Here is a 13,231-nt window from a genome sequence, read left to right on the forward strand (position 1 = left end):
CCAGCGATTGTACGTTGGCCAATAGTACCGAAGGTAAAGGCAGATTAGCCACTCGGTAACCGCTGTTCTGAGTTAAAGAAAGTATTTTCGGTCATAAGACAGAAACATTATGTACAAAATAAATTACAAATAATGCAAAAAAACATACACAATAGCACAATTGGTTACGGGATCGTAAAACGGCAGCCATCTACTTCGGCGCCATTCCTTGATATCTGTCCCATTATAGTGTCTGTGACAGCATGGGCAGCACCATTGAGGCTACAGCCCATAGGAATCCCCACCTATTTGACTATTTTAAATGGGGAAACATGGTGGAAGCCCTCAATGGCGCTGCCCATTCCAAAACGGCCTTTTGGCCACAAGAGGCCTTGATCATTCTCTATGGTTCCCACACACTCCTAATGTTTAGAGGAACAACTGACAATTCAACCAAATGTCATGGGCTGGGTTTCTGTATAGCACTTTGTGACATCTGCTGATGTAAAAAGAGCTTTGTAAATAGATTTGATTGAAATTTGATTGATGGGACCTTAAACACATGATAAATTCTCACCTAGCCTATACAAATACAATTCTGCTTTATGAATTGCACTTAACCTTTATTTTGACAAGGAGTCATGCTGGGACTAGTTCTATTTTACAGGTAAGCCCTCAATACACATCAATATATGGAATATAAGTCTTACTGTAGCCCCTTGTGGTTTCTATGGTGTAAACAACACGAAAAGAGACCAGGGGATGTTGTGTGCTTCTCGGCTTACGACAGGCAAAGTTCAGTCCATTGATACCATACCACAACCCCACCACCATTCATCCTCCCTCCCTCCACTAGCCTGTCTAGACAAAGTCCCCATTGTCCCTCTGCCCTCATTCGTACAGCAACCACCAACACTCCTAGTGGAATTTCACCATTCGCCCTCATCTAATGGAACATTACAACTATATGAAGCACACACAGGTTAAAGCTGGAATCAGTAACATGAAACTGCAACCTCTGATTACAACAACAAAGAAGTTACTTCAAACAACACACACAGGTTTTATTGCACGTGGGATAGAACAGCAGATGTTGTATTAGGATACTGAATGTTCCTCTGCACCATTTCATGAACAAAACAATAACAAAATGTGCCTCCTTACATTAGCCTGTGGTATTTAGAATGTATTTTAAAATGAGCTTGATCATCAACAAAACTCTGCATGGTTTAGCCCCTAATTGTTTACCATAACTTTATTTTGTAACAAATCCCACTGGGCACACACTGGTTGAATCAAAGTTGGTTCCACGTCATTTCATTTAAATTACGTTGAACCAGTGTGGAATAGATGTTGAATTGAGGTCTGTGCCCAGTGGGATACATAATTCACTAGGCACCAAATTAGAGGTAGAATAGTGGCTTACATCAGGATGTCAAGTGTGGGTCAGGATGTCAGGTGTGACCCAATGCCACAGCAGGGGTTGTTGACCGTGCGCCCAACCTCAACCAATTGGATCCTCTCCACTAAACCTCATAGTGTCTGTGATCCAGATAAGAAGATAAGGGGATAAGAAGATAAGAAGATAAGAAGGCATTATAGACTATGTCGCTCATATTGTACCTGTCGACCATAGAAGAGAGCTCTCCAATCCTGTTTCTGGAGAGCTATTGTCCTGTAGGTTTTCGCTTCAACCCTAATCTAGCGCAGCGGATATTAATTGTTAGCTGGTTGATGAACTGAATCAGGTTAGTTACAACTGGGGTAGGATTGAAAACCTACAGGAGGGTAGCTCTCCAGGAACAGAGTTGGGAAAGCCTGTCCTTGAGGGTCCAGACTGTGCAGACAGATATTCCTACCTGGATTAACCACACAGAGCCAAGAGTCTCCCCCAGGTTCCTTTCTCTGGCCTGCACTTCTACAACCAACACCACCATCATTATCATCCCCACCACCACAATCACTACCACCACCCCCACCATTACCACCACCACAATCACTACCACCACCACTACAAACACTACCACAACCATTACCATCTCTACCACCACAATCACTACCATCACCACCATTACCATCACCACAACCTTTACCATCACCACCACCTTTACCATCCCTACCACCACCACTACAAACACTACCACCACCATTACCATCACTACCACCACAATCACTACCACCACCACCATTACCATCACAACCATCCTCTCATCACTACCACCACCACTACCACTGTTACCCCCCACCCTTACCATCACCTCGTCACTACCACCACCACCCATCACTACCCCCCCCCACCATCACCTCGTCACTACCACCACCACCATCACTACCACCCCCCCACCATCACCACTACACTTCATCCACCACCCCATCACCAACACCCTTATCATCCCCACCACTGCTACTACCACCACCACCACCACTACCAATGCCCCTACCACAGAACAAAACACCAAGGAATAGTGCATCAGACAGAGGGTAACAATAGCACCCACTATCCCCTAGTCATCTGATGTGAGGTAATGTGAGGGCGAGCCTCCATCTGCCATCAATCCTACACAGTAGCAGAAGGTGAAACTAATGAGGCTTGATTTGCCGAGGCACCTGCCTTCAATCTGGGGGCGCTCTACCCCCTTTCTCCTCCCAGCCCAGCCCTCTTCCTCCCCTCAAGGTGTAATCATTGGTTAGTGTGTTATGGGAGATCCCAATCAACCCACATGACCTCAAGCAGGGAGATTCATTAACGGATATGCAAGGGAAGGACTTCTTGACCTGCCAATCCACCAAACCACCAAACGTGCCTATAGCCTCTCCTTCAAAAGGGTGGGAGAGATGGAGGATAGTAGATGATGAAGGGGAAATGTGGCAACCTTTTTGTATCTGATCAGATTTCTATTACAGTCAATGATATACCGATGGAGTGTATCCACATCAAAATCGATGTTTCCATGTTCCAAGCATTTTGTCACTTTTAAGGGGAAGCTATATTTTGAAAGGTTAGCATGGGGAAGGCCCTGGACCACTCGTCCATTTCACTTATTAACTTCCTGATGATTCGTACCAAGGAATACTCCTGCAAGTACTTTGCTTGGATGTTAAGATTACTTTAGCCTATCGCTGCTTTGCAAAAAAAGTCTCATCTGTGTGCTGTTATGTCTCTGTAACATCCTCTCCACATAAATCATAGAACTTAGGAAGGTCTGAAACCTCCGGGGAATTTATGAACCAGCTCCCTGAGGAAAGGTGTTATGATATAAAACTGATCTTCCCATTGGACTACACTGGTTTACTTTTAAATTCCCTCTTTAGCCAGAGGCAGGCTAAATATATGCCGATTTAGAGACGAGCACTGCCCTCTCCTGGTAAAAAGCTCAACGATACATTGCAAAATCTCCATGGATGGAGGTCGATTGCAGAGATTTCAATTTCAAGCCTTTTAAAAAAATCAGGCAAATAAATGGCACTTCTGATATTTTGAAATATAATTTCAATTAAATTGTCTGAATTTAATACCCAGTAACAAATAAATTGTCCATTTACTAAATTGCTTAGTGTAAATACTACACTATTCATTAAAACAGGAGAGCCAAATGCAGGCAATGCAACATAGGGACAATTTTCAAGGGTAGATGAATCTGGCAGGATTATCAAATCACTCATTCACTTTGTCAAACTGACTCGCAGATGGGCAATTATTAGGACTTCTCATATACCGGAGGCAGTACTGCAGTGGTCACTAGCTGGCACAGCTGCAGTCATAAAATGTGAATTTAAACCTAAACCTAACCACACTTCTAACCTTATGCCTAGCCTTAAACACGTTTTCATAAATGTTTACGACATAGCCAATTTTGACTTTTCAGCTGGCCCATCTAGCGGAAATTGCTCAGTTCTGCCTCCAGGGCAAGATTCATGACAGTAAATGTCAACCTGCTTCTGATTCCCTGTGCCTTGCTTGTGAAATGCGAGATATCAATTGTTACTCAGTTACAAATGACTCAGAATGACTCAAATGAGCTATGGCTTGCCAAGGTAATTTATAAATGTTTTTGACCACTATTGCGAATCGTTCATTGCCAAACTAAGTATGTTAACGATATGTTTTCTCCTTCCATAGAACGGAGCTACATCCTTGTAGTTAACGTGGGTCAGAATGTTAGGCAGGTGGTTGGAAACTGAGCCAGATGGGCAGAGCATGGAAGCTCTGGATTTGTGAGCTTCTCTTCCACGTCCAGCTGCACCAAGGGCCCTTGAATTATTACCGGGACCCCATTCATAATTAGCAGAAGCCTAGTGGGGCCTAACCCCCTTCTAACGATGCCTTTGTTGGTGGCTGATCTATTCACAACAAATGAGAGAAAACTTATGACTGTGAGAAGCGCTCCTGCATATTGAGGGCTAATGTGCCTTTAGGCACGATCTCAAGGAACAGTCAGCATTATCTCAATCATTTCCTCGTTGAGATGAGCGTTCACACAGAGGGGTGTTTGGGTGTGTGTACGTGTTTTAAGATTGCAGCACTTCAGAGATCTCAATTCCCACTGCCCAGAAAAAATTTCTGCACAGCCATTTCATAGATAATTTGTTTTAAATGATTGCAATTCATATATTTAAAAAATATTGTTATTTACAACTCAATGCTGAATTTCAACAAATCTTGAAATATCAACACACAATTTTATAAAACATATAAAGATCCCTCAGCTCAGATGCATAACAAAACAATCGGTGGGGGCATTTTGCTGAAAAAGAAATCCCAGATGGTAGCTTTAAAGTAATTGTTACTGTCTCTGACGATACCACAAGGAACGTGATCCTACGGGTTGGCTTGGTGGGCCATCTCTTCCTGACCTATCGTGTCCATGTGCATGCTGGGAGCACGGCCACAGATGGCCCGTGGTGCGCAACGTTACAGCACAGCTGTGGAAGCCACCTGAATTTGATTCCTCCGCATGTAGCCTAGCAACGGCGGGCCCCAACCAACACACAGAGTGCCGTTGTGGTGCAAGCGGCCGGATGGGCGCAATGGGCGCCTGGTTGCAGCTCACTGGTAGGTGACATTGAGCAAACGCTGGCGTGCTGCGATTAGAGTATCAGAGTCCCACAGCTTCTCCAGGAGGAAGTCGTACCAAATGTAAAATCCAAGTAAGAAGGAGCTGGCATGTTCCTCTAACACAAGTGAATCTCAATATCCTAAGTGCCTCCATCTTACCTTTACTCACAGACATACAGTATAATGCACATATATGCACACAGTATATGGTTCATGAACACACTTTATGTACATATTAGTGATATACATTCAACAAAAGGTCATTAAAAACGATTAACAAAATAGGCCTAGTATTAATAAGAATTAAATACAGTATATGACCTATTATATGACTATATAAGACCCAGCTAATCAACACACTATAGTGATGGAATTGATAACTTCTTATTTTTTGTCTATTTAGCTACAGTAGTAATATCCACTGCATTCCCCAGCCTCTATCCTCTTACAGCCTACTGCAGTCGATCTTCCAACAGCTTCTGTTCAACTAAAACACCAAGCGCCTCCAGCCACTTTGATTCCTTCCCTGTGCAGTTGTTCATCAGATCAGATCTGGCGCTGTTTGGCACAACCGGTCTCCCCATGGCCGTACCTTTCATCTTCCTCTGACTCTGGGGTGGGAGGACTGGCAGGGGGACGCGGCTTTCTGGAGATGTTACTTGGTGACGGGCCGTGTCCATCTGGTTTGTGTTGCACTGGGGCAGATGAATGGCAGGTCACTACTTGCCATGCTTTTGAATCTCTGTCCACTGTGATTCTCCGATAATTAAGGAGTCATCTGCCCAGCTGAGTTGGAGGAGCGAGGAAGAGGAGAGAAAGATAGGAAGTAAGAGATGAGGGAGACATGTGATTTGTGATCATAATACATAAGCCAAAAACATTCAAATATAATGCTGTCAGGAATATTATCTATTTTGATCAGTCAAATAAAAAGGGGGGCTTGTTCTCAACAACTATGTGGTTTCTCCTACTCCTATTGGATATCAATAAGTACGGGGTTACATAGGGAAAGGGCAACTGGGATTGCTTAGTTTACGCATACAAACATATGAGTGCACACACGTCACGTACACGTGTGTACACACACACAGAGATGTGGATGTGTGTGTGGATGTTGGTGGGGGTAGTTAAGATTCCCAATATGTGTTCTGGGAATCAGAAAACACAACGGTGTTTCTTTCTGTTTAATGCGGGTGTCACTTCAAAAGTCCTAACGCTCCCCTCCTCACCAGCCTCCTGAGTTCCTAACATATGTTATGAGACCTGATGAAACACAGCAACATACCCACGGAGCTCTCCAAACGTGAACATACAGTCGCTGGTGAAAGTCTACACAGCCCTTGCTCAGTCATCACATTTTGCTGCCTTAAAATGAAACCTAAAGAAGAAATGTTTTCCTATCGATCTACACAACCTGCTCCACATTTTTTTAATCATAGAAAATGTTTCACAAAAAAACTAAACTAAAAAAGAGGATGTATTGATTGCTTATGTCTTCACGCCCCAAAATTGATACTTGGTGGCCATTACAGCTGTGAATCATTTTTAATAAGATTCTACCAACCTTGCACAACTCTTCTGTCAACAAACAGTGCATTCAGAAAGTATTCAGACCCCTTGACTTTCCACATTTTATTACGTGACAGCCATATTCTAAAATCGATGAAACATTATTTCCCCCTCATCAATCGACACACAATACCCCATAATGACAAAGCAAAAACATATTTTTAAAACTCTTTACAAATGTATTGAAATAAAAAACAGAAATACCTTATTTACATAAGTATTCAGACCCTTTACTCAGTACTTTGTTGAAGCACATTTGGCAGCGATTACAGCCTTGCATCTTCTTGGGTATGACACTAAAAGCTTGACACACCTGTATTCAGGGAATTTCTCCCCGAATACAGGTGTGTATTCGGGTTGGATGGGGAGCGTCCCTGCACAGCTATTTTCAGGTCTCTCCAGAGATGTTCGATCGGCTTCAAGTCCGGGCTCTGGCTGGTCCACTAAAGGACATTCAGAGACTTGTCCGAAAGCCACTCCTGCATGGTCTTGGCTGTGTGCTTAGGGTCATTGTCCTGTTGGAAGGTGAACCTTCTCTCCAGTCTGAGGTCCTGAGTGCTCTGGAGCAGGATTTCATCAAGGATCTCTGTACTTTGCTCTGTTCATCTTTCCCTCGATCCTAACTAGTCTGCGAGCCCCTGCCGTTAAAAAACATCCCCACAGCATGATGCTGCCACCACTATGCTTCACCTTCAGACTTGATGCTTGGAATTCAGGCCAAAGTGTTCAATCTTAGTTTCATCAGACCAAAGAATCTTGTTTTTCATGGTCTGAGAGTCCTTTAGATGCATTTTGGCAAACTCCAAGCAGGCTGTCATGTTCTTTTTACTGAGTAGTGGACTCTGTCTGGCCACTCTACCATAAAGGCCTGTTGCAGAGCTCTTTATGGTATCCAATCAATTGAATTTACCACAGGTGGACTCACATCAAGTTATGGAAACATGATCAATGGAGGACGATCAATGGAAACAGGATGCACTTGAGCTCAATTTTGAGTCTCATAGCAAAGGGTCTGAATACTTACGTAATTAAGGTATTTCTGTTTTTTATATATAATTGCAAACATTTCTAAAAACCTGTTTTCCCTTTGTCATTATGGGGTATTGTGTGTAGATTGATGACAATGTTTAAAAATGTAATCAATTTTAGATTAAGGCCGTAACCAGGGTGGGGTAGGTTATTTTCTAAATGTAATCCATTACAGTTACTAGCTACCTGTCCAAAAATTGTAATCAGTAACGTAACTTTTGGTTTACCCAAATTTGAATACATTCTGTTACATTTAGATTACTTTCCCCTTAAGAGGAACAAGACAAAAAATGTATGTTACCAATTGAACAACATCTATTACAAGATACATCAATGTTACAGTTTACATAGCTGGCCATATATGGAAGTTAAATTTGACTTTATAGGTTGGTTATGTAGGCTTCTTCTAACCCATCGCTTTCTACTACATATAATAATACGATTAAATTTTATCTTTACGTTAAAAACCAAAGTCTATCAGAATTCCAGTCATTCCAATAAATGTTATACCCCTTGATCTGCAAAGTTGGTAAAATATTATTCAAAATGATTCAAAGCTGTAATGGCTGCCAAATGTGCTTCCTCCAAGTGTTAACTCTGGGGTGTAAAGTTATACGCAATCAGACATTTTGTTGTATTATTAATTTGGAAAATGTTCAGTCATTTTCTTTCACTTTGAAAATGTGGAGTAGGTTGTGTAGATCTGAAGGAAAAAAATCTAATAGATTTGTAAAAATTTAATTGTAAGGCAGAAAAAAATGGACATTGTGCAAAGGGGTGTGTAGACTTTCACCAGGAACTGTATGTGTCTGATTTATTATCAACTTTCATCTTGTACGGTGTGACTTCATTTCATTCAATGCGTGAAATTGAAGTGTGAGTAGCACCTCATACTGCACAGCAAGAAGCAGCACAGTTTATTTACCTCATCTTTGCAATTTTATCGTACATGCCCATATGCCAGCTGTCAAGCAAATCCTGTCTGAATGACATAAAAAAAAAAACATAAACCTTAGACCATGAAATCCTGTTAACTGTATGATACTGCGAGTGAAGCACCAGGTCAAAGGGGGTTGAAGTATAACAGAGCTGGTTTGGTGAACCGCGCTCACGTAATCGGTAACCTTGCCTGAGACCTGAAGACTTGCGTTAGCTCGCCAAGCAAACGCCTAGGTTTTCAGCTCAGCGGGCTAACACAGTCCCAGGAGACCGGAGTCAAGCCCAGCCGGTCACATATATCTACACAGCCATGATACGACCTGTTTATTCAGTGTGCAGCTGTTATCATCTCTCTCCACTGAGCGATAGTCTGTTCCAAGGTAGGCCTTTTATAATGCAGGCCTCACCACACATCTCCTTATTTTAATAGACTTATTGAAATATACTGTGGATCCCAGTAGATAGGACCTCTGACCATCATTATAATGCCTTCATGGGCTGTATAGATCTGGCAATGTCCACAGGCTCGCCAAGACATCTGCCGTCCAACATGGCAACATGAATAGGAGGCGTTGGCTTGAGTTCAAGTTCGAAAGAGTGAGACAGTCCCGTGCCTTTTGTTAGCGAGCAGCCTATTATCAGTGTGTGTGTGTGTGTGTGTGTGTGTGTGTGTGTGTGTGTGTGTGTGTGTGTGTGTGTGTGTGTGTGTGTGTGTGTGTGTGTGTGTGTGTGTGTGTGTGTGTGTGTGTGTGTGTGTGTGTGTGTGTGTGTGTGTGTGTGTGTGTGTTTGCCACTGCCTCTATGGCCCCAGAATGGAGGGTAATGAGATACAGTTGTTATCGTTGTCGTGGAGACCCCCTCTGTCTATGATCCTTCTGGACAGTGTTTGTTAGAAGAGAGGAATGATGCAAGTATTCACATGGGGCCTCATGTGAAAAAAAAAAAAATCCCTGCAGTGGTTACACTTTACTTGAAGGGTACATACTAAAGGACTTCATAACACATTCATAATTATATCTTAATTGTGTTTATTTAATATCCAATTAAGTGAGTTGTGGAATTTTGTTAAGTGCAAAAAAACATTTAGCTTTTAAGTATTTTCCAGAAATGAAATGTAGCATTACTTGACACACACACACCACAGAATTTGGCGCCAACGCTGATGTATTTACCAGCTAACGAAGCTAACCAAAGCCCCTGGCCGGCAGGTCTGGAGGAGGCTTAAACATAGCCAGGATTCAGGATGGGTGCCAGGTCTTCTACCATTGACGATTGTGGCTACTTAATGAACCTACACAGAACTGACTGCTTCAATGTGCAGTGACAGATACGAGGTCCCTTGGATGATTGATTTATTTGCTGCACGTGGTTGTGATTTCCATAACATTACCTTCCCAAACCATGGGAAGTCGCACCAGTATGAAGACATTATGAAGCCCTCAATGTATGCCCACGCATGCGTCTTTCTCTCTATAAAGAGCTGTGGTGAAATGTATTAAGATGATATAGTGTGCATATGCATAACTACAGAAGGATAACTAGGCATGGTGGACCCATTTGGACTTTGTAACCTTTTGACAGTACTCCCTGATAGGTCACTTTTGGACCCTTTGAAAAGACACCGTTAGAGACGATAGGAACTCTGCTAGCAGGGGCGTAACGCTTTCAAACAACCATGAATGAAATCTTTGAATGTGTTGCACTAGGTAGGGACTATAAGAACTAATATAGCCGGCGGCAAACCAAAATGTCAGTGGAGAAACATCCATATCTACATCTATCCATGAATCCAGGAACATTAAAAAACATCAGTGAAAATTACAGGCATCCATCTTGGCATACTGAAGCGGGTCCTGGCAGCCATCCCAGCATGCAGCAGCTAGGCCCTGTCTCTGTGATTACGGTACCCTGTCTCCATCAGGAGATCACAAAGGTATTGGTGGGATTAAAAAATGGGCACTGCTGGCACATCCAGGCGGAAAAGGTTTTTCGGGGGGGGGGGGCACTGCTCAATATGCACTGCTCAATATGCGCTCCACCTGCGTCGCTCCAAGGCGCGCGCCAAGCACACGAGCTGGCAGGCTCTGCCAATCCCTAACTGATTGGAAGTTGCCATGGTGATATCAGGGAGGCTGGGGGATGAGGGAGATGGTAGCTGAGGGGGCGCAGGGTGTAAAAAATATCAACCTGGTATTTTTTTAATTTAGAAAATTGGCAAAGGAAGTGTATTCTATGAATCACCATTAATAATAAGTCGCATATGGGACGGAACATAATTACGCTTTTTTGGCTCTACGTACGGGCGATAAGGAACGGTGAGCTCCCCCCAAAAAGCTGATCTCATCAAAGACACTTAAGCTCTCCCGGTGGTCAGAGTGAAGATATGCGTAGATCTGATAATGGCCATTTAATGACGATATCTCTGAAGTTCATCGCTGAGCATAGAAAGAGGTGTTAAGAAGCCTTGAGCCATCGTTCATCAGAACTAGATCTGTATCCATCCGCCAGTCTGTTAATTATTGACTGAACCACCACTGGTGGATGGAAACCAAAAGACCTTACATAGACCTTACATTTTTGCAGACACTCTTATCCCTAGTGCCTTACAAGAGCGATTTGGGTCAAGTGCTTTTCTCAAGGACACATCAACAACTTATTCACCTAGTCAACTCTGGGATTCGAACACAACAGCCTTTCGGTTACAATGCTCTTAACCACTAGGCTACCTGCTACCTTCTTGTCTGCTTGACAATCAGCAGCATATCATCTTCTCTCTGTCTCCAATACTCATGTTTATTCACAACCAAACCAGCCACTTTCCTTTCTCCTTCATTTGGTTATCGTGTTTTAGGTAAACAGATTCTCCCCTCTTTGGAGAGTGGGGTGATTCTGGGAGCCAGTGGAGGGAGAGAGACAGAGGGGAGCAGGAAATCTTACCCATAGCTTTTGATAACAAAATGGCCACCATCCAACTCCAGGCGAGAGCAGCACTTGGAGCTGCCAGGGAGCGCCGCAGCGCGTGATTCAGCTGGAATCCAATGCCCTCATCTGCATCAGAGTGAAGAACATAATTAAAATTGTTTTCCAGTCATAAAGTCCTTTGGCTAGAAATACCTGGCCCCCTTTTTTCAAGTGTTAGGTTAGAAGTTTCCTTTGGATAGATTCTAGGTGTGATTGTGTACTTGATGAGTGTGTGGAGTGCTATGTGAGGAAAGATGTTTGATAGATTGCTTCAGAGACAGACCATAATACTAATGGCTCACACTGTTGATGGGTGAAAAAAAACCCAGCTAGCACATAATGTTCTGAGAACTATATGTTTCTTAAAGCTTGGTGGTTGTCCTGTGGTTATTTTGCATACAACCTTCCCACAATGTTCTGGGAATGGTGCGGATAGTTGCTTGGCTTTGGAACATTCTCTGCACATTTAAGGAACTTGACATTATTTTCTTGGTATTTCATTACTGTAACAGAACATTTCCTAAATGTTCAAACATGGTTACATTGAATTTACATTTAGGTAATGTCCTAGGAACGTTCCTCAACTGGTTTGACACTGGGAATGTTCTTAAATAGTTCAGAGAACATTAAGAAACAATGTTCTTCTGTGGGAATTTCAATACTTCAGATTCCCTACAGATTCATCATGGTTCTTTTTAAAGTCAGGTTCTCAAATTGTTCCTAGAACGTTAAGAAAACTATCCGTAAAAAACACAGGACAACTTTAGTTGCGTTCAGAGAACATTTCAATAATTATATTTAAAAACATATACATTCCATTCTCAGCATCAACAAAACTCTGTATCCTCTACCTTAAGTGTGTTCAGATGTGTTAGCCATACCCACTAATTGGCCACATCTGCTCTTAATGAGTGCTTGTTTCCTTTGAAATGGGGTCTGTTTGAATAGACTCAAATGAACAGTTTTGTATGCTTAAAAAAACATGGCATGCTAGCTTCATCCTGGTGGCGAAGTGCCCTAATTCCATTGCCTGATGACTCAAAGTGAATTATATCGCTGCTCTATGTTCACTACCTACTTCTGTCTGAGACTGCCATCATTGAAGTCATTTGTGGTGACCTCAAAATGAGGGGTGTTGTTCAAAACAAAGTCAGTAATTTAATCGTCTCTAACCAAGCAGAGTATCAAAGACACATTTTCAAGACGCTGCTTGACCCACGTGTGTTTTGTCTCTAGCCCAACCCATCGGGTTCTGGGACCAATCAGAATCGTTAGAAATGTGTTTGCATGAGTGATGCCTAAGGAAATGCATTTCCATGTCTCCTATGTGTGCTTGGAGTTTAAAAAAAACTAGCAGTGTTACTAAAAGTCTTATTGAAACAGTAAAAGTTAAGGAAGTTATTCAAAAACCTCCAAACAACCTAGAATTTCCTTTCTCAGAGCGTTAATAAAACCTCCCAGGAGAACTTGAAAGGATCCAGAGTAAAAGGTTATCCGAACCTCCTTGCAACCTAAAAATAAATGGTCCAGAACAAGTAGAATTTTCACTTCTGTTCTCAGAATGTTTAAAAAATATGTTGAGTTTTACCAGGATACAAGCTAGTTAAAATGCAGCGTACATAGGCCTACACAAGACTATGAGAAAATTACCTGCGTTGTTACGCATATGAAGGTCATTCTCACAAAACTGGCATGACC

At 42.4% G+C, this 13,231-nt stretch overlaps 1 long non-coding RNA gene across 1 annotated transcript; it reads right to left on the reverse strand.

The window, feature by feature from the left end:
* Window positions 1–5,242: 5,242 nt before the first annotated feature.
* LOC124013607 lies at window positions 5,243–12,583 on the reverse strand. Its single transcript, XR_006834896.1, has 3 exons — window positions 12,385–12,583; window positions 11,510–11,620; window positions 5,243–5,821 (listed from the first exon to the last, which is right to left on the reverse strand). It is a non-coding gene; the product is annotated as an uncharacterized LOC124013607 (long non-coding RNA).
* Window positions 12,584–13,231: the final 648 nt, after the last annotated feature.

This window comes from Oncorhynchus gorbuscha, linkage group LG25 (assembly GCF_021184085.1).
Source record: "Oncorhynchus gorbuscha isolate QuinsamMale2020 ecotype Even-year linkage group LG25, OgorEven_v1.0, whole genome shotgun sequence".
NCBI lineage: Eukaryota > Metazoa > Chordata > Actinopteri > Salmoniformes > Salmonidae > Oncorhynchus > Oncorhynchus gorbuscha.